General features: G+C 36.3%; 1 long non-coding RNA gene across 1 annotated transcript; it reads left to right on the plus strand.

Moving 5' to 3' along the window:
• The first annotated feature begins 7,067 nt into the window (after nt 1-7,067).
• LOC139711951 (uncharacterized) lies at nt 7,068-11,322 on the plus strand. Its single transcript, XR_011709544.1, has 3 exons — nt 7,068-7,226; nt 8,854-8,928; nt 9,790-11,322. It is a non-coding gene; the product is annotated as an uncharacterized lncRNA (long non-coding RNA).
• Nucleotides 11,323-20,269: the final 8,947 nt, after the last annotated feature.

Here is a 20,269-nt window from a genome sequence, read left to right on the forward strand (position 1 = left end):
TGGCAAATCGCAAACATGTAATTGGTATATTTATGGATCTGAGCAAGGCATTCGATACTCTTGACCACAAAATATTATTATATAAGCTACGACATTACGGAGTTCGGGGCACTGCACTTACATGGTTTGAAAACTATTTGTTATGTAGAAAACAATTTGTTTCCTTTGACTCAGTATCCTCCAATACACTACCTGTAACATGTGGAGTTCCCCAGGGTTCGATCTTAGGGCCGTTATTGTTTTTAATTTACATTAATGATATTTCAAACGCATCATTTATGTTACAGTATATATTATTTGCCGATGATACAAATGTGTTTTACTCACATGCTGACCTAAACCACCTAGTTGCTACTTTGAACAATGAATTACCGAAATTATCTACATGGTTTAAAAGTAATTATACTGGCACTTAATTTAAGCAAAACTAATTTCATTCATTTTAAATGTAAAAAAGCTGATCTACCAGAATATGAATTGTATATTGATGGTATATCTCTTGAAAGGAAAATATTTAATAAATTTCTTGGTGAGTATATAAATGAAAACCTAAAATGGGATGATCATGTAAAACACATCATTTTGCCTATATCCCGAAACGTTGGCCTGTTAACTAAGCTTCAGTATTTTTTACCAACTCGTGTATTGTTTACCCTGTATAATGCCTTAATCTTACCATATATATCGTATTGCAACATTATCTGGGCAACCCACAAATGTAACACAGACCGTATATTTCTCCTACAGAAAAAAAGCAATACGAGTGTGCAGTCGAGCACGCTCTCGAGATCACACCGACCCATTGTTTTTCCAGCTTAAATCCCTTAAGATAAATGATATAAATTTTCTCCAAAAAAGCTGTATTTATGTTTTGTCTCAAGTCAAACCTCTTGCCTCCAATGTTTAACATAATATTTCGGTCAAATTCAGATATTCACTCTTATCCAACCAGACAATCCACAAATTTACATTTATTTAAAGGCAGCCGATCGCCATCCCTAATGGTACGTAAACTCCGAACGACCGAAGTTTGTTTAATGCTACCACTGAGACAAGTGTGTGTGTGTGCGTGTGTGTGTACGCATCATACACAAACATTGTCACCGCGAGCTGCTGGAGGAGAGAGGCCAGAAGACGCTGCGGCGTGTGTGTGTGTGTGTGTATGTGTGTGTGTGTGTGCGTGTGTGTGTACGCATCATACACAAATATTGTCACCGCGAGCTGCGGTGGTTGGAGGAGAGAGGCCAGAAGACGCGTGGCTCTTTTGGCCTCTCTTCATGCGCATGCGCACTGAGAGTGAGCGTCCATTCGGAAGCTCTCGTGGCTCGCTGGGACAGCCATTTTGGGTTAGGAGATAAGCACAGGGAGCTCTCTTGTAGCCTACCGTATTTTCGCTGACCCATTGAGCCAGCGCTATTCTCATTCGGGGGTCACTACATTTGATACAGAATGGGGGAGGCAGCGTGTTGCGTTCGTCTCCGTGCCGCACAAACCACTCGCCACGACTGAGTGTCTTTAACCCCAAAACCGCACTCGCGCATCATTCTATCAGACACTCCGGCCCTGACACTTGGAATTCCCTTCCCATTGAAATTAAAAACATGACCACTATGTATTCATTTAAGAAGGCTGTAAAACTTCACCTCCTTAAGCAGTATTCCCCAGGATAACATTCTGATTCTTTTATTGTATTCAATCAAATGTATATGAATATGTACGTGATACATAATGCATGGATGTGTGCATACATATATCGATTTATTTATCTATCTATATTATGAATATGAGTATGTATAATGTATGTATAGGATACATCATGTATATATTATGAGCATACATGTGCACGAGGTGCCTTACCATTACTGCGTACATAAAACAATTAAGCACGATATATTTTATTCAATGTCAGATAACAATACGTATAAGATATTTTGTATTCACATATTATTATTTTCATAGTGCATATTCGGTCATTACTCCGGCAAAGGCAATTGAACGTGTTAACTTTAATATCATTATCATATTGTATTTATCATCATTACTATTATTGTAAAGTAGTTGGAGTGGTACCCATACACTCTGTAAATTTCCCTATTCCCCCTACCCTTCCCTATTTCTCTCTTTCTCTATTCCCTATTCTATTCAGAGTAGGTAAGCATATAGTCTCCATACCGTCAAGCCTCGGCTTATTTTGGAGACCCTTCTGTTTAAGTTCCATAAGCTTATATGTTTGTATTTGTCTTGTATAATTGTACTAAAAACTATGTGTCGATATACTGTTTGTTATAAATGACATGTACATGATCCTATCTGATGTAACGAAATTAAGCAGAAATAAATCAAATCAAATCAAATCAAATTTAGGGCACCTAGATCCGTGTTGATGAAGTCAAACCCAAGACTCTCAGTCCGGACTCGTATAGACGAGACAAAACATTCGCCCTTCCTTCTAAACTATTTCCCGGCATTACGTCATTAAAGATATGACCATTGAAAGAATCACAACTCTCTTTCAAAATCAAACTGTTTCATGGTATTGTGAGGCCAGCGTGTTTGACGCGGAACGCCATAATGAGTATTCAGTATCGCACCTGTATTTAGGGCACCTAGATCCGTGTTGATGAAGTCAAACCCAAGACTCTCAGTCCGGACTCGTATAGTAGAGACAAAACATTCGCCCTTCCTTCTAAACTATTTCCCGGCATTACGTTAATAAAGATATGACCATTGAAAGTATCACAACTCAATTGTCTTGATCCCTGGATTTTTAGCATTCCACTCCTAGTGATCATCACTGTTCAAACTGTCAATATTCTCTCCCATTAGCGATCGTTACATATTGACCGTTCCAACTGCGGAAGAACTTTGTTACTTGACCTGGCGGAAGGAATGTGTTCCAGCACTGTGCTGCGCGAAGTAGCAATGGACTTGTTTAACTCAAAATTTGAAACTGATTTCTACAAGATCGTAGCAGACAAGGCTTCGAACTGTCAGGTAAGATCTTCAACAACAACAACGACATTACATGTGCGTTTGCCAGGAATGTGTGTCACAGTGTATCACAAAACCAACAAAAAGTCGGACCCCTTGGTTTTACGTGAGGACTGAAAAAAAGAAGAAAAGGTGAAAGAGGTCAACCATGGCAATATTGAGTTTTAATATATATTTTTTTTAATCTGTAACAGCTCTTCTTCATCTACAAAAGGAATTGAAGATTATTTATTCAATAGTTTTTCTGCAACACTTATTTTGTAGAAGAGTGTGGTAGGGCATTTATCAGAGACCTCCTTTCATTTCAAAAACAAATACACATTCTTCAGTTTCAACTCTTCTGATATTTGAAAGGATGATGATTTGAAAGTTTGCATTATTCTTTAACATAATAGTTTAATACAAAGCATGCTAAATTTCTGTTTAATTTGGTAAACATTCGTTGATGCTGTTCCAGTGGTCTACATCCTGTCTTTGCTTATGTTTTGTTTGTTGTGTTGTTTTATCTTTTTCCCCATTCATCGCACAACTATCGTGGTTTGGCAAAGAATAAGCGCTTGAATAGACATTGCACTTCATTTTTACACCACATCTACTTTGCTCGTGTCACGTTTTTTTAGAGTATGTGTTTTTTTTTTCTTCAAATATATAGATAGGTTAAAAGAATTCATTTGAATTGAATTATATATCATTTTAAAGCGTAGAGTCTGCTCTTTCAGAATTCATGTCTGGCGGCAATTCCAAGGTGTTATATAGGAAATGAACATTGCATTGCCTTAGATAACATTTCATGGGATAGAAGGTCAAGGGTCAAAGGTCAGGTTCTTAAAAGTTCTAAATTTTTGTTGTCTAATGCAAATTTTACACTTTTTTTTCTCGATAGTTTATAGACAGCTCAATGCATACACTCGATTAAAGGTCTTTCACGCTTTACGCGCCACGGTGTAAGCCCCTTTTTGCCACATTCACGACATTGTCTGAAAATTATAACCGAGGCATGCCTGGTTAAACATTCTGTTTTTCAGATCCATTTAACTTTTTAATGATGTTTGTTACGCTTGACATACAACAAGTGAAATTTTAAAGAAAATGCTTAGAAATGCTCTGATGTAAATTCAGTGACAGGACTATGATTATTTTTTTGTTTTGTTTTGTTTTGTTTTCTGTTTTGTTTTTAAATCACAGTGATTTGTATTATTGTTGTCCAGGCATGATTTTGTACACAAAAAATCAAGATCAAGTGATATTTATTAGTACTGTCTTGATTAGTGGATTGTATCTGGAAATAACAATTAACAAAAGTTTGTAGATTGAGGGGTAACAAAACATAAGGGGTCAAGGGTGAAATGAAAAACGCCAAATTTTCGGAATTTTTCCATAAATTGAAATACTTTTGCCATCTAAGTAAAATTCTCTTTCAAGGAATGTATTACAAAGCACCCAACATGTTTTTGATCGTGCAAAATTTTCGTACGCTTCTTTTAATTTGTTGCTTCATTTTTTTTTCTTGTGCCAACCATGTGAAACTGTCGTCTCACATTATTGAAGTGTACTGTAGACCTACAGTATGAAAAGAATCATACGATATTGCAAAGAGACGATATCAGTCGCCAATGCGACATTTCTAGTTTTCTCATAGGCTATGTTTGCCAGATAATTTTGTTGGTTGTGTGTGGGATGTTTTGTTTTTCTGCAGATACGAGATCTTGCATTGACCATAAGTTACTGGAATGACAATATTCAATATCATTTCTCAATGGGAAAACACTTGGCACGTTGGATTTGTACAATGCCACATCTTTCGTCCTCCAGTTTGAGATGCGACAACTTGCCCAATGCTTTCTTCTCAGCAGCAGCCGACATGGCGCAATCCTGCCAAGTATGCCACTTTTACTTCTACTTTGTTTATATAGTAACGAATATATATATATATATATATATATATATATATATATATATTATCAGACATTTCTCTTATTGAAAAAAAAAATAATTACTTTGTACATGGCACCCTCACTTTGTAAAAAGTGCCTGAAAAAGTATTTTCAGTTTATAAGACATCAGCCTCAAGGTGTAATTATCTATTTTTGTTTATTAATAGAATCGGTTTCGGCACTTATTTCATCAATCAACTAATTATGTGTGTGTCATATCTTTGTGTGTGAGCACACGCTTTGTGGGTTTATGGTTATAGAAATGTGTGAGAAAAAAATATCTAGAAGTGTTTCGGGATGATGACTAAATTAAAAAAAAAATCACAAACACAACTTTGTTGTTTTTTCAGCTCTCAGCAAAACCATTCTACAATCACTATTTCTTAATAAAGTAACATGCAGAAGCCATCAAAGGAGTCACTGTGCTTCAAGAGATATCATGATATAAGCCGACATTATACATTCAAGGCAAAGTTTATTTCATCTTTCAACAAAAAATATGTATATATTTCACTTCCTTTGGTAGAGAAAAAGATAAATAGAATACTGTCATGTAAACTGCAGTGGTCGAAAATTGCTATATACAGATGCATCAAAATACGCAAAGTGCAATTTGAGGGACCACTAAAAAAAGGCAGAACCGGTAGAGTATTACCTGACCCTGCATCAAAAAAAGAAAAGAAAAGAAAACAAGTCGCCAAAGTCACAAACATTGATTTCATTTATTATTATTATTATTATTATTATTATTATTATTATTATTATTACTATTATTATTATTATCATCATTTTCGTTATGATTGTTATTAGCATTGTTTTATTCCGGAAATAGAGAATCTATGAAGATGTGCAACACTTTTCTAAAATGTAAGAGACTGCGTTGTTGTGGTTACAGCGTATTATTATTGCTGCAGTAAATTAGGGCATTTTTTTTTTTGATCGAGCTACTTCCGCATTTTAGAGCAATGATCATGAAATTTAGCCCGCACATTGATCTTTGCCAAAAATGTTCAAGTCATATGTTTGAATATTGCAAACATTGCTTTGCCATGGCAACGACATATTAGTACAGGTGAACGAAAGGTTTTAGTGATCGGAAATTGTGTCTCTTTTTTTTCAATGAAAATGCTTGAGCTTGACTCACACAGTAGTATCAGGGTAAAGAAAAAAAAAACTCAAACTCAACTCATATGGAAATTGAGTTGCTATTCGAAGTGCATATTATGATATTCTAAATACAAAACATTACATGAAATTTAAAATGTTATGGATTGAAGAATTACCTTTTTTTCAAGCAAAATGTCCAAGAACTTTGGTGCCCACAATGCCGGAGTAAAGCCTTTTTTCGAATGTGTTGGATATCATGAAATTAAAGCCGGACAAAATAGAGTATAGATTATGAATCGATTTTTTTTGAGCAATGCTCATGTAAATTTGGTGCACATACTGTTCTTTGGAAAAAAGGGGATCAGCACACATGTTCGAATTTGTTGTAAACTCCGTTGCCATGGTAACGGCACATATTCTCCTTTGCTCTGCCGTTTTCATCGCTGGTCAGACTGAAGCTGGTCAGCTTCCTCCTGTCATGAGCACACAGCCGCTACATGACGCTAAAGCCAATAGGCCTATCGCGAATCGTGCTAGGTTTAGGGTTAAGACAAGAGTTAAATGAATACTGTACAACATACATAAACACTGCGTAGCACGGAGACAAATACACATCTTGAAATCACCATCAGTCACTTACAAATGACATGGACCTTGGCAAAGAAATAAGGGGGGGGGGGTGTTTCTTGGGTTTTGTCAAACAGTATTAGACTAACATACTCTGAAACTGCACTTTGGTTTCAAATTGATTTGGCCTTAAAATAATCACTCCCACAATAATAGGCTTTCCGGGCCAATCTCACAATTTTGTCATTTAAGTTCCTTTTCCGAGCATTCAATATTACGCCTTTCATCCTGGTTTTTCCGAAGCAGCAATGATAGAAATGAGCGACAAAGAGAGATAGAGAGAGAGAGAGAGAAAAAAATGAAATGAAAACAGGGTAGTCGAATTCCATATCCAACAAATGTTTTGTTTTGCTTTCGCTTTTAGATTTTTTTTTTTATCATTTCCTGCAGATCTGCGAACTTCTGATCGTGATCGATTCGGGTCGTATTTCAGAGTCAGAAGCAACAGCAGCAGCCGAATTTCTGTGTCATTTGCCACATCTTAGACGTGCCCGTATCACATGCGAAGACCTACCCAGGACATTCTTCACGACAATTAACTCACAGACCTCAACCTGTAAAGAACAAGTAAGATGTTTCGACTAGTTTAACATGAGCTGTGAATGATAATGAATTTGCTTCATGAAAATAAGAGTTTATACAGAAGGAAACTGGATGGGGGTTATGTTGCCATATTAATAGTGTATGCCGTCCGGCGCTCTCACCAATCACTTAGCGCCTTTTTCTTTTCGCAACCACTGTAAATAATTATAATTTATTCTGATTATTCATTATGCCCAGCAACAAATGTCCCTTTCTCCTTTCCAAGAATGGGAGTCATTCGTTAAAATTTTATTTGGCAGGACCAAAACCTGTGCAACGACTAATGGTAAAGTTTATTGTAAACTAAAGTACGGCGACCGCAGTTGGAACATTGCGTCACTTCAGATGACCCTTCGTCAAGTGCCCGGATCGGGAGTAATTTTTTTTTTACGGAGTTAATAGACTTTCTCATACTCTTCGATTGTAATGACCGTTTTTCGCGGCACAAATCGTCGCCCCTGGAACAGGCAACAAATTGTGCAGGAGACTGACGGCACAAATTATCGCCCCTGCACAATTGGTCGCCTGGCGAAAATTTGTGCAGAGGTCTGAAGGCACAAATTGTCACCTGCCCTCGAAGTATTTTAAGGGGGTAATATCATTCTTGACATTGGCATTGGAACACAAACACATAACTTACATGGCTGTGTGTCATCAGCATACTGCAGCTGAAAGCTTGCGATTCAATGATAACTTGAACTGATGTTGTGTAACACACAAAGAGGAGTGAACCAATCACTGATCCCTGCGCTACTCCACATTTTAATGGTGCACAGGAGGACGATGCATGTTGTCCTAATACCACATGTGCTGTCATTGATTTCCTGTAAATTATCAACTTATCATTAACATTAATTACCCTGTCAGTATCTTTAAAAAAGCAGGCAGTTTGCCTCGGTTTGAATAAAGCTTATAGGGATGATGTAGTATTGTTGAAGATGAGGATAGGGAATTGAACTTTTTGCAAGATACTAAGAAAACACATGGTATAGTACAAAAATATATAATAAAGAGGAACTCACAGTTTATTTGATGAAAATCTATTATGGAATTCCTGAGAAATCAAAAAAGTTCAACAAAGCGACTGTAATAAATGGCGGGTCCCATCTTTCATTAGTATTGCTTTGTTTTGGAGATCTCAGCCTTTTCAAAAAACCTGTTTTCATCAAATACCATGAACGGTTAATTCCTTGTATAAGTACATGCTCTTTCATATCTTCAAAGACTTTTCTCGTTTTCTCCCCCCCCCCCCCCAAAAAAAAAAAAATAGAAACCCGAAGGTTTTACTCAACCAAAGCTGAACGATCCCTTTAGCCCATGTCCAAGCCCTTTTGTGCTCTTCAATGTCATATAATAGGACCGTCTACTGGCCTAGAAATGCAATGCAGCAAAAAATGTCATTCAATTGTTCATTTGTCACTCAATTTCATATAAGAGAGTTTGTGTGTTTGTTTGTGTGTGTTGTGTGTGTGTGTGTGAGAAAGAGAGAGCGAAAGAACAAACGAAATACGATTATTTCGACAATTACGTATATATATATTTTTTTTTTGATAATGTTTGTATAATTGTCTTTGTTGTTGTTATTGTTCTTATCACCGTCTACATGCTACAGATTGAGGGCATCATCATCAATGATAAACCATTACACCAGTTGCCAGGTGACAAACATGAAAGCACTTCCCAACAGGTATACGAATTTAATTCTTAATCATCTTTTTTTTCCCGCTTTTTTATTTTTTTTGCTTTGTACTGTTTTCCTACTTGTTACATGATACTTGATAGATACAGAATGAACTGAGATTGATATGTGATATCTGGTCTCAGGGTAAAGATCACAAAGAGCGAGACTCTCAGAGCTGCAACTAAGAGGGATGTTGCGATGGGAAAAAAATATGTCAACATCGTTTACAACATCGGCTTCTTCAGATAAAGCATGTCAATATTTTACGATTATTATATATGTATTGATCTATTTCCTATGAGTACTCTTGTTTATCATGTTAACATTTTTGGTTTGTCACATTAATTCCCTCCTTCGAGTGGAGAAATGAAATAAACTGAAAACGAAACTTTCCAACTGTGTTTTGGATTTCAGTTTTCACATTCTAAGGTGTCTGAACTCTAAGAGAATTAAGAAGAAACTTTTTTTTTCAAGGTTACAATTATATTTGAAGAGTTTTATTGCCAAACGAGCTATTCATCCTCATTTCTGTTAAGTTGAGATATTTGTGATTAAAGCTGCTAAAAGCAAAATGGAATATTAAGGTAATACCGGATATCTTTAACCATAAATTCTAGATACACCTCGTTATACTTCAAATAAGGTATCACTGGAAAGGTTTAATTTTGCTTTATTTGATGATGGTCATACTTTGAAATGTTAAGAAATAGCGCTCAGGTAATTTTGCAATAAAACTACCAAATAAACCAAATGTACATGCCGATATCAATTAGAACTAACTGCATGTTTGCTTGGTTTTTTTTTTGTTTTTTTTTTGCTTCTTGTCCTGAAATAAACGTATTATTCTGCTTTCTTTTTTCTTCCAAGGATGACTTCATAAAAAGCGCTGATCGTACCGGCTTTCCACCATTGGAACTTTCTACAACGCACGATCACTCATCTGTCACCGAGGATGTTGAAGATCACGGTGCTGATTCAAAAATTTCCTCGGAAAACCGTCAAACATATTTTTATACAGCTATTAGACTCGACGATGATGAATAAAGCTATGTTGGATGCCCACCAGGGAATAAAAGAAAAGAAAAGAAAAAAAAATCCCAAGGCTTAAAATAAACGCACGAGAACAAGACATAATGCTTGACTGTGGATAAAGCAAACATTAACAACCAAATCAAAAATGTTGTGTGATATAATGTTGTTCCACTGATAATGTATTGTGTCATGATACGAATATTATTTTTAATCAATTGATAACCGCGAAAGCAAAAGTGACCCGCTACAATAAAAAGATCCGAAAGTCAGGGGTGCCGATATTCTGCAAATGGCATGATATTATTGCCTTTTCTCCCACTTCAATTTCATTTATATCACAACTTATAACAGATGTCGGTTTCGGAGATATATCTATGATTTTATGAGAGCATGTCTGGTGGTCTTTAAATATCAGCGTTCGAGAAAGCCACCTTCTAAGTTGTCCTTCCGACGCAATCGTGATGAAGGGGATAAGACAGATTTCCACTCGTGACAATAGAAGGTATGCTCCTAGCCTCTTCGGCAATTGTCATTGAAGCTTAGCGCCAGTGGTCAATAATCAGGATGCCATCATGCACTGACCAAATAAGATCACGCACTTATTGGTAGGGGCGTAGTATCTGCGGCGCTAAATCCAAAATCGTCTGACACGTTTATGTTCCGTTGAAAGTCGGAAAATCATGGCTCAGAAAAAAAAAAAAATCTTTTCCTGTGACCATTTAGCTTAGAAATGTCAACATATAATCGAAAAAAACATTCAACTACACAATTTTGTCAAGAACAGAGAAATTAGTTCATTGTGACTCTTGTTGGTGATCCTACTTCAAACTCATTTTTTTTTTTTCGGCTTCGACATTCGGATCCTTTTGTTGGTGCGGGTGTACAATATTCTAATCAAGTTTAGCTGCATGGTATTATAAAACTAGCAATCACTAATGCGTGTCACTTCATATTAAGGAACGTGACGGATGTCTCCCGCACATAAGTTTTTTTTTCTTCTTTTTTTTCTTTCTTAGAAAACCACAAAAAAAAATATAGAAATTTTATTCCTCAAAAGGAACATGAATTTATCGACTACAAATCACGATGAAAGAAATTTCACTTATGTATTTACTTAGATTACCTCTGGTTTCAAATATTTTGTTTTTCTTTTATCTTTTTCTTTTAGATTCCCTGGAAATTGGTAAAGGGGGTGGGGATTCCTTAGAGTGCCCGTTTTTTATAGACGAAGATGGAAAAGAGGAAGATGAAAATCGAAAGTAAGACCCAATTTAGTCATACTCCCACTCCTCGGTAAATCCACTCACGACTTTACATAATCATTGCATTAAACTTTGTAATTTGTTGATTGAGGTCTTTTCTCTGGTTGTGACACTATCATTATTAAAAAAAAAAATCGTAATTTGGAGATTTCCTCCGTGCTCTTGGAACTCCCAAGTGGGAAACGTTGTCCATCTGTATAAATGATTTTGTTTCCATCGATAATGAATTTGGTGAAAATGTTGCCATGCCATGAAGAAGATGATAATGTCAACAATTGAAACATAATTTTCTTACCCATAACTCTAACAGCCATACAGTAGTTCAACACTCAAGAATCATAAAGCCCATGCACGAGTTATACGGTGAACCAGATTCTACAAGTAAAGTAAGTAAGGCTCAACAAGGGTACGTGTGTCATTTTCAGATAAATATAGTGCTTTTATCGGTGACTTACAATATGTACCTCATAAGGCCTTCCTACCTTGTTTGAAATATTGATAGTTTAGGAAAGGAAGGGAATGAAGAAACCAAGACGCCTTCAACTAGAGAGGGAATTGAATAATCGCTGGGCAATCCGTGAAATTGCATGAGGAAGGGGTTGCTCCTTTTTCTTTTCTTTCTTCTTCATCTGGTAGGGGAGGGGGATGTTCCCGCCCCTAATGAATCAACGCCCATGTCTAAATCCGTATTTTGGGGGTTTTTCTGTTTTTGTTTTTTGTTTTACCATACATTGTTTCTTTTATGGTTTATTTTTACATTTCTTTCCTTCTACATACCTTTAACTTGTTATTTTGTTGTGTATATAATGTGATGCTGAGATACAAATGTATTTCTGCCAACTCTTGAAAACTCTTTTCATCCTGGAAAGAATGATAATATATTTGAGATGATGATGACACTAGATGTTGTACGATGCCGGATGGTGTAAGGGGCATTCGACAGTTGGTCTTCACTTGTTTTATTTTCTACTTTTGATACAAATGCCATGCGTGGAATAAAACTTGTTTCCTATAACAAACTAGAAGAGTTGAAAATAATAAGGTGAATGTAATTTCAGCAAGAGTTAACAAATTTAGGAGCTACTCAGAAACATATCCGCCAATTACAAAACATTACGCTAATATTTCTGTTATAGATAAATAAGCATATAATATATCTTATATTCCCATTTTGCTATAACATATTATCATACACGGAAATTACACACATAAATAACTATGATTGTTTAAAAAAAGAACAAGTAGAATGAGCATTTGAATAATTATGCTAATAGTGTAGTATAGGTACGTATAACGGTGCGTTTCTTTGGTTGTATCGCACAAGTAGAAACAAAAATAAACATAATCATTGTAAATATACTTAATTGTGCAGTTACCTGTTTAGCAGTCGCGTTTATTTCTTGAGTTGCGATGTGGCTGTCTGTGGCTGGATGAAAGTAATCATGTGATATATTGGGATGGAAGGTGTGAATGCTGTGGTGGTGCACGTCCGGCAGTAGGGTCCGACGTAGTCTGGTTTCCAGGCCCTTTGCCAACTGGACCTCGCTGTACGAAGTCGCCGACCCGCGACTTTTTGTCGCCGCCTTTGCCGATGTTTTGATGTTGATGGCGTCAATATCCTGAATAGCGAACTATTATGGGCAGAGGGTCTGGAAGCCAGACTAGGTCCGATGGTATTTCTCGAGCCCTTGCTTTGTTTTTCGCCTTTTTCTTTTTCTTCGTATTTTTCTTCTCCCTCTTATTCTTCTCCTTTTTTTTCTTTTTTTTTCAGTGAACAAATAGATCGCACACCAAGGTGAAACTCCCCAAAAGCTTTGATCGATTGATTGATTGATTCATGAACTGATTGATTGATTGATTGATTGATTGATTGATTGATAGAATTTATTGCCACATCATCGAGTGGAACACCCTGATCAACAGAGATGGGTTTCCATAGTGGTTAGCATGCATAAATAAATAACGGTAAAATGTAACAAATGAATACATTTTGTATAACATTATTTTTTTTTATTTAAGTCCTTGTCAAATGTAAAATATCAGTCAAAAAAAAAACACACACACATATTTCCTGAAAGGGAAATTTATCAGGCTTGGAGATGACATGAAATAATCTTTTGTCTTAGATCATCCTGGTGTATTCTAAGAGAAAGAGTGTCATTAAGTGTAAAAATTGGCAATTGTACATCGTTTGCAATTCTCACCCATTATATATATACACATCTAGATAATCGCTACACTAGTTTAACATAAAAACTCCGTGAAAAAGGTAGTTATGACGAATTTTCGCTTATAGAGCTTTGTCAAGTAAATGTTAGATTTTATTTTGAAGCAGATACACATCAAAATGAAAGATGCGTCGTCAGTAGTACCACGTTCATAACAAAGTACGCTACGAATTACGACGCTCTTTTATTTTGATTTATAAATATATGTGCTTAAATATAAAATCAGCCATTGACTTGACAAACCCTGATTTGTGAAAATTCGTCAAAACTACGTCCCTAACGGAGTTTTCGTATTCATTTACCGTTGTGAATGAATACTTTCTTGGACTTCGAACAGAAACCTATTGCTGACCCTGCACCACAAAACAAACAAATAGCCGCCAGAAAATAATTTTAAGTTAAAAGCCAGAATTTGAAAGAGTTGATTATTAGCTTGTAAAAAAAAAAAAAAAAAAATGTATAAATCAATTCAAATTGATTCTCCTAACCTATAGAATATTGCAAAGAAAGCCCTACTACTGGAAGAGTTGGGTCTGAGAAAAGAGGCTCTGAAGTACAGTGTCTATTCAAGCGCTTACTCTTTACCAAACCGCGTGCTACACGTGCCATGAATGAGGCAAAAGCATGATGGGAACCACTGCAACAACAACAATGAAGGGATTATCGGATTAAGTTGAAATCGAACATGTTCTGTTAAGACATTCTATCCATGACTAATGCCAACTTTCAAAATGGTAGCACCATCCCTTTAAAAGTGAGGGAGTTGAAAGTGAAAAGTGTGCAGAAGATTTTCAAGAAATAAAGAATGGCTTCTAAGAAAAATTTAATCACACTTCTCAACCAAAAAAGGAGTTGTCGAAAAACTGCTTAAAAAACGCACTTTCCCTTTGAATTAATGATTCCGAATTCAAGAATAGTGTAGAAGAAGAACAACTATTCTAGAAAATAGTGAAAACTCAAAATTGACTCGGTTGACCCATTTCCCCTTTCTTCAGTCCTCGCGTAAAATGAATGGGTGCGACATTTTGTTTGTTTTGTGATGCACGATCACATTATAGACATTATATTCATGGTACCCCGGGATTTGACTTTGGGCTGACGCATCTTAAATATATATACATTTTTTTTTTCTGCTCTCTCCCCTACTCATTACCGAAATGGTGCTTTTTGTCGACTCTATCTGTGGTGTATTTGGGGTCGTTATCTTGTTGGAAGATCAGACGTGCCCTAAGGACAGATTTTGGCAGCAGAATGTCGTAAAAGCGTCACAAAATGATGAATTTAGTAATACGATGTCGCATTTATGAATTTTGCATCGACTTTTATCCAAGACACTAATCATAAATCACAATCTTGATAATGAAGAGAATTGGTGGATGAAAACAAATATTACTTCCGAGACGCTATACGCGTGGGGACGCGCAAAGCTAGCTTCTAATCTGTAATGCCATTTAATGTTTACGTTCTTTAAAATGTAAACAAAATCAGTAAAACACTTTAATAACAAATTTAGAATTCTCTTCATTATCAAGATTGTGATTCATGATTAGTGTCTTGGGTAAACGTCGATGCAAAATTTAAAAAAATGCAACAAATACATCACAGATAAAGTCAAGAAATAGAATCATTTCGGTAAAGAGTAAGGGAGGGAACAGATAAAATTTTTATCAAAGTTGCTTCGGCCTAAAGTCAAATCTGTATTTTCTTTGTGAAACCTTGGTTTAAAATAAAAGAAACAAATATATATATATATATATATATATATATATATATTTTCCCCCTCAAATATCCGTTGATGATGTATAATCATGGTCTCTGGTAAGGAGATTGGAAGGAGAAAATGAAAACTCAATTACATGCAACTGCATCATACAGATTGTATCAGTATGATCCTATCTATAACTATCTTAATCTTACTATCTAACTATAAAGAGTTTTTACACACAATTTTCGTAATTTCACTGTTGAATAAGCCCATTAAAAACAAAGAAAAAAACTATTAAAATTGTTCGGTAACAATTGCGATAATGTTGCGTACTGAAATGAATTGTTTAAGGCTATTTTTTTATTTATTGTTTAATACCACTGTACATACAGTGATCATCTGACATTTCAGTCACACTTTAATGAGCATGTGAGACTTGCAAACTTTTTTTTATCCCAACAGCTGTCCAACATAATAAAAGAATAAATTCACTGTTTTTTATGTTTTAGTTTCTGATTTCTATGAAAAAGAAAACATAAAATGACATTTTCACATGCTTCAGTAAGCACATAAGATGAGCAAAATGTGCAGGTCAAAACCATTTTTTAAGGCTGAAATTCCCATAAGATTTACAATTGTTTCGTTTATGAAGACCTATTCTGTGTAAGCCGATAGAGCATGAAAAGTGAGTGTTATAGTGCCATAACGATCGCAAAATAGGCAACCAACATTTTAAGCAACTCTCATCACCATCACCAACCATCAACACCACATGAACAACAAACGCCACTATCTCACCACAATCAATATCTGTCTCCATTCTCTCAGTGCATATTTGCAGCACGGGATGATATTAATGTTTAACAAAAAATGAAATTTGGTACCATGCCAATGATTCATTGCATTTATTTTCCCTTAAAGATAAAATGGAGTTCCTGTTAAGGTGCATTTCACCGAGTGAAACCATGATTCAAAGTATCAGGATATAACTGCTAGTCAGTATGATGCTTAGGGAGCATTATAACTCATGTTTGATTACTAGAACGTCAATTTAGATGAGAACTGCAGTAGTGGCTCTCGCAAAATAACGGCTCGTTTAAACGGAAGGATTTGGTCTCGAGCGCATGATTCACAACGCCCCCTTGCGGTCCCGAGAAGAAAGTCGGTTTTCGGATACTACTGATACTATACTACTTACAGAAGTCTGAGAGAGCTCTGTAATATACTACTGAAGTGTACTGTACACAAGCGCGACCGCATCCCAGAGGCTACGATCCGCGATCCGTTTATAGCAGAGCAAGCTGTCGACAACTGCGTACATTGTGTGTATAGCCACTGTGTGCGTTTTATGTCCGACGTCCAGTAGTGTACGATCGAACGATACCCCTGTGCGGTGTATGTTGTGTGTACGTATCATGGGGGCATGGATGGGCCAACCGTATACTGTGCATGTGGGTACGGTGGCCATGAGCATGCTATCTAGTACCCATATTGCACACATGCCCCACGCGCTTTCCCCACTCTTTGCCTTCCACCAGGGAGGTGAGACCTCCCTGCTTCCACCAAAAAGTCGATACTCTTTGCTTAGTCATGCTTCCACAAAGAGTGGATTCAGTCCACTGCACAATGTAGTCCGTGGCGATATCGTACTGGCTTCCGTTCGCTATGACAATGCCAATCACTGTACTAGTGGATGGTACATGCGTGGCCATGGCAAGCGAGCTGGCTTCGTTCGTTCGCCCCGTTGCAAGCTACTAACGTATTACACGTATTATGTACTTGGGTACTGTTAGTATTCATACGACCAGCTGCGAGCTGCGTGTTAGTGGACTGTTCTGCAGATCTATATAGAGGCGGTCCGAAATGCATGTTCAATTGCCATGTTTTCATGCTATAATAAACAATAAGATTCTCTCGCCATATTATGTGTTGACAAGAACAGATAAAATAACTGAAACAAACAATCAAAGGTAGCCCTCCCATTTTTCTTGTTTTTGTTATTCTGTCGATAAATGAGCTTCCAAGTAAAAAAAAAAAAAGAGTAAACAATAGTGGGCCTGTACGTTTTGTGAAGGACATGTTTGTTGTTCGTCGGGTGATTTGTTGACAGGCCATGGACCTAATATAGGCCTACTAGTACAAGGACATTCATCGTACACATTTTTGCACACGCATAATACCTTCCCTACAGGATATACCTGTCCTCTACGAATACCGATCCTTTTTTTTTTCCTTCTTTTTTTTGTGCTCTGGAATATGCTACGGAAAAGTGAAATATTGAGATCACAAGTGACAATCATTCTTCCATCATTTCTTTTAAAAACTGCCTGCTTTTCCCTAGCGAAAGTGTTTGCTTTGAGGTATGATTTCCTAACATACACCTCAAGACTGCACATTCACTTCATTTGATTTTTCTGCGTTATTTTCTTCTGCGCATATAGTTTTAGATTTATCGAATCTCCATCTTGTTCTTCTCCCGGCTTGCTTGCGGTGACAATCATGGGATCAAAGCAGTACCCTAAAGCATGCTAAAACTGTCTTTGAGACGCTTTTGAGATGTAGGCCTACAGGTGGCCGTGCATGATTGACACAAAATTTCTCATGATCTCAGGTATTGCTGCTCCTCATCATCTGTATCTATTCAAAGACATTTCTGTCTGAAAAAGGCACATCTGCAAAACAAGACTGAAATGAGGGAAACGATCCTTTTGTTAGTGACGATACATGATCACACAATCAAGTAAAGAAAAAATGCCAAGTAAACCTAAGAAAGAACAACAGCTCTCATGTATTTATTACTGATGATCATCTACACAGCCAAAGTTGCCATGCAGTCGGTAGATGTTGACGCTTCCGCACGTACCACATGCTGTTCATTTCTAATTTTAATTTTTTTATTTATTTTTTTAGTTGCATAGGCCTGATTGTCAGAGAAAGACATAATCCGAAATCGAAAGGATTTTTGTTTTGCTTTTTTTCTGTTTTTTTTTTTTTTTTTTACTGATTGTTTGTAATTTTCAAATTAGTGGGGCCTATTGAGATACGTTTTGCGATTGTAGGACATGTTTGTTGTTGGTCAGGTGATTTGTCGAGAGAACTGACAACCAAATTTGCTAATCCTGTTTGTGTTATTGTCGTTTTAGGGTTTTTTTTTTTGTTTTTTTGATTTGTTTGTCCAGCATGGTAGGGCCTACCTGTGTTCTGTGCGTAGTTACTGCGGCCGGCGTGTAATGGCGACAGGGTCTTGTTCAATTTGCCATAAATTAGATGGTTTTTACACTATATCATTTGTGATGAAAGAAAAGCAATTCTCTCGCCGTAAGTGCTGACAAGCCAAATCAAAAAATCAATAACAATCTTTGCACCGTTTTTGCCAACTCTGTCCATAGCCTAAATGAGCAGTCCAATAAACAAAAAATGCACTAAATATCGTCAACTAAACCTACAGAAGTAAAAACAGCTTGATGATCTACACACGGTCAACGTTGCCATAGTTGACGCTTCAGCCTGTATATGCTGAGCATTTCTTTCTTAATTTCATTCCTTTTCTTCTTCTTTTTTTTCTCAGCGTACTTTTACTGATTGTTTTTCAAATTAGTTGGGCCTATATGCGTTTTATGGAAGACGTGTTTAATTGTGTTTTCGTTTTGTTTTGTTTTGTTTTGTCAGGCGATCTGTTGACAGAATAATATTGATGACCACTAATCCTGTTTTGATTACTATTAATATTATTTTGGGTTTTGTTGTTTGAAATCAAAAATTGTCTGCACTTATTTTCCTTTTTTTGGCCGATTATGTCGATAAATCAGCTGTCAAGTAAAAAAAGAAAACAATCGCCGACTAAACCTAACTAAAACATCAACAACAAACCAACAACAACAAAAACAAACCCAGCTCGGTTGTTACTGATGATCGTCTATACACTATACGTTGCCAGAGTTGGTGCAGTACATGACGCTTGGCACGAAGCATTAATTTTATTCAAATTCATGAAATTCTTCCGTCGAGATGTTTTCATTGCAGCTGATTGACAAATTGCCCTACATCGACGTATATCAGTTGCAACGTAGCATTTATGCTTGACATTTTTCCATTTGTCCATTTTTTCTTAGCGTAAATAGCATAGGTCTGAGTGTCAAAGAATTATATGGATTCCGAAAGGTTCGGGTTATTTATTTTGTTGTTGTTGTTTTACAGATTTAGTAGGGCCTATATGCGTTTTGTGCAGAACGCGACAATGTTTTTTGTTTGAGCAGATGATTTGTCGACAGATTGTACAGAAATGCTAATCCTGTTTAGATTATTATTGTTTTCGGGCTTTTGTTTTCGTTTTTGTTTGTTTTTGCTTCATTGCTCCATTCACGTGGTACCTGTGTACTGTGTGCAGTCAAAGAGTGTGTAATGGAACTGTGCTGCAAGATGGTATACATGTAGCGTTCTTCTAGAATAATGTTCAATTGCCATGTTTATATGCTTATCAAAGAAAAACACTTCTCTCGACATATGTGCTGTCAGGTCAAGATTTAAACAAAAAAATGAAAGAAATTATTTTTAAAAAAAGTCTTCACAGCCTTTTTTTTTCTTTTGCTCATTCTGACAATGAATGGGCTGTCTAGTCAAAAAGAAAAAAAAATCGCTAACTAACATAATATAGAAAATCCGATTGTTAATGACGATTATCTACATGGTCAACGTTGCCATCAGAGTAGGCATAGGCCTATCATGGATATTGACGCTTGGCATGTAGCATTTTATGCCGGACATTTTTTTCTTATTTTTTTTTTTTTTTCGTAGCGTAGTATGCGCAGGCCTGATTGACCAAGAAAGACGTATTCCGAAATGTTATGTTTTCTAGTTGTTTTACTGACTGTTTGTTTTTACAATTAGTAGGGCCTAATATGCGTTTTATGTATAACATGTTTGCTTGTTGTTTGGGCAGGTGATTTGATGGAATTGATTACCACAGTCATGTGCTGGTTCTGTTTGTATTATTATTATTTTTTGTTGTTGTTGTTTTTGCTTAGCGGCCAATTTTGTGGAGAGAATTGGCAGAAAAAAAAATTAATGTGAAGAGGACTGGTTTGTTTGCTTATCAGGTGATTCTGTGAGACAATTTTGTC

The sequence above is a fragment of the Diadema antillarum genome, unplaced genomic scaffold (assembly GCF_040938485.1).
Source record: "Diadema antillarum isolate AM-2024a unplaced genomic scaffold, OU_Dant_1.0 seq00001740_RagTag, whole genome shotgun sequence".
NCBI lineage: Eukaryota > Metazoa > Echinodermata > Echinoidea > Diadematoida > Diadematidae > Diadema > Diadema antillarum.